At 34.5% G+C, this 2411-nt stretch overlaps 1 protein-coding gene across 1 annotated transcript in view; it reads right to left on the bottom strand.

Moving 5' to 3' along the window:
* Nucleotides 1-1506: 1506 nt before the first annotated feature.
* Nucleotides 1507-2411, bottom strand: part of tmc6b (transmembrane channel-like 6b) — a 94534-nt gene continuing 93629 nt past the window's right edge. Inside the window, exon 20 of the mRNA XM_080522340.1 lies at nucleotides 1507-2411. This exon is cut by the window's right edge and continues 273 nt beyond it. The gene's annotated coding sequence lies outside the window, so the exon portion shown is untranslated.

Here is a 2411-nt window from a genome sequence, read left to right as displayed (position 1 = left end):
AACATATTATTTTAACTCAAGCTATTTTGCTACAAGCTACATATTTATTTTATTAAATATATTGGTAACACTTTCTAGAAAGCATTGTAGTAGCGTATGATGCCTTATAATGTCTCTATCATATGTCACAATATGTTTAGGGACGTCAGTCCATAAAAAACATGTTTGATTATCTTTTTCTCATAAATTGATTTATCTACCGATTAATCGGATGTGGATTTGAGAAATTCTGGTCTTTATTCCTGTGTGTTTTACACCTATATTCCACCTAGACATTAGGATGTCAGACATTTACAAAACAATTGAAAACGAGAGCGTCGACATCAAAACAAGAGCTGCCTTCAGAATGTGCAGAGAAACACCAGAGTATTTTAATTACAGGGTTCCCACACCTTCTGAAACATCAAATTCAAGCACCTTTCAAGTCCAATTAAAAAGAGAGGCTTGAATGTGTGAACACTAGATGGTCTCTTGCCTTCTCTACCACAGCACAGCAAAACAATATATTGTGAAATATGTGTAAAGTTAAGCAATACAGAGACTTATTTACTAGTTGACGAGCTATGTAAAACATTTTTGAATATATATTTTTTTAGAGAGAGAGAGAGAGGAATTCAAGCACTTTCAATGACCCGTGTCTATTTTCAAAAACCTTTAAGACCTTGATTTTTTTTTCTTCAAATTCACAAACTTTCCAGGATTTCAAGGACCCGTAGGAGCCCTGTAATTAACAGTGGAATGAGTCTACAAATAAAAAGGTGGACATTGCTGTTACCATGCCAACAGAGGAAGACAAAACGGAGTTCATGACAAACAAAGTTTCCTGGTAGAATCTGCTGCTTCTCCTGGCTTCATTTCACCAACGCTAGCTCTTATCAACGCTACTCTTGGTCATTGATCTTACCCATACAAATTACATTTGAATTAGTTAAAATGTTAACTAAAGCATTTTTGTTTGTTTGTTTATTAGAGTAATAGATTCATCTGTATAGCCATGAATATGTTTTGTCTGTCAATATTTCAACTGGTGTAAAATGGCTTCCGATGGTTTGGCGATTATAATCCATGATAATGTTGTCATACATGCTCAGAACAAGTCTGATATGCTATGAACACATAACTGTATTCTCTAGTAAAGTGTTACCAATATATCATATTTATGGCTGCTATTCACACAGAAATGTGATTCATTGTACATAAGTTATGCCTATGGTTTTGTCTGCATGTGTGTAACAAATCTTATGATACAGAATAACTTTGTTTTTGTTCCAATGTTTGACTGCTCCTTAGAAGGATAGAACATTATGAGTATAATAATAATAATAATAATTCATTAGATTTATATAGAGCTTTTCCGAGGCTCAAAGACGCTGACAATATGGGAGAAACGGAAAACACAGAAACAACAAGCAACAGTATGCACTATCCAACCAATAACATGACAATACTCCCAGAAATAATAAAACATAATTTAATGACAATAAAGTATATTAAAAACTAGTACCAAAACTCTAAAAACAAAACAACAAAAAGAGACAAATTAACTAGTTGTCCCAGTAGCCGGTGTCCAGACCTTGTCCTGTATAATCTTTAACCAATCAGATCTACCATAACTAAAAGGTAGAGAGATGAGAGAAGAGATGAGATTGGACAATCACCAGCTGATAGAAACATCCCCATTTCATATAAAAAACAGAAATAAAACTCACAACCAAATCATACCAAATGATTTTTAGTGTGAGTAGATATAAAGATCTTTGTTCACAGTATGAATTAAAGTGTTATCGGTCAGTTCACAGAAGAACAGTTTGTACAGTAAGAAACATCATAAGTATTAAAACAACATCCTATTACAATTAAAAGAGTACTAGGCCTAATGTATAAAGGCGTTAACCTGCATTTACTGACAGTTGAATGCTTGAGACACAGTTATAAAATGTGCTCAACACCAAAAAGAAAACAAAAAAGGGAAAAAAAGGCTTTTTAAAACCATATCCATTTCTCTAATCCCACACACTTCCATAACCCAGTCTTCTCTCCTCCCATGTCTTCCATCCTTCTTATTCACTGAGTATCCAATCCAGTCCAACCATTAGGAAATACAACCCTGACTTAAACCACTGAAGTGGACAAAACAATGTCCATCATGATGAAACAGATACCTTGGTTATGTCCATCATGATGAAACAGATACCTTGGTTATGTCCATCATGATGAAACAGATACCTTGGTTATGTCCATCATGATGAAACAGATACCTTGGTTATGTCCATCATGATGAAACAGATACCTTGGTTATGTCCATCATGATGAAACAGATACCTTGGTTATGTCCATCATGATGAAACAGATACCTTGGTTATGTCCATCTTCCGTTAGCTCCACAAGCCCAGACGTTCAGCTCAGGTTTC

The sequence above is a fragment of the Nansenia antarctica genome, assembly GCF_963989245.1.
Source record: "Nansenia antarctica genome assembly, chromosome: 2".
In the NCBI taxonomy this organism is placed as follows: domain Eukaryota; kingdom Metazoa; phylum Chordata; class Actinopteri; order Argentiniformes; family Microstomatidae; genus Nansenia; species Nansenia antarctica.
The sequence above is the reverse complement of the archived record's forward strand: the minus strand, read 5'-3'. Positions and strand labels throughout refer to the sequence as shown.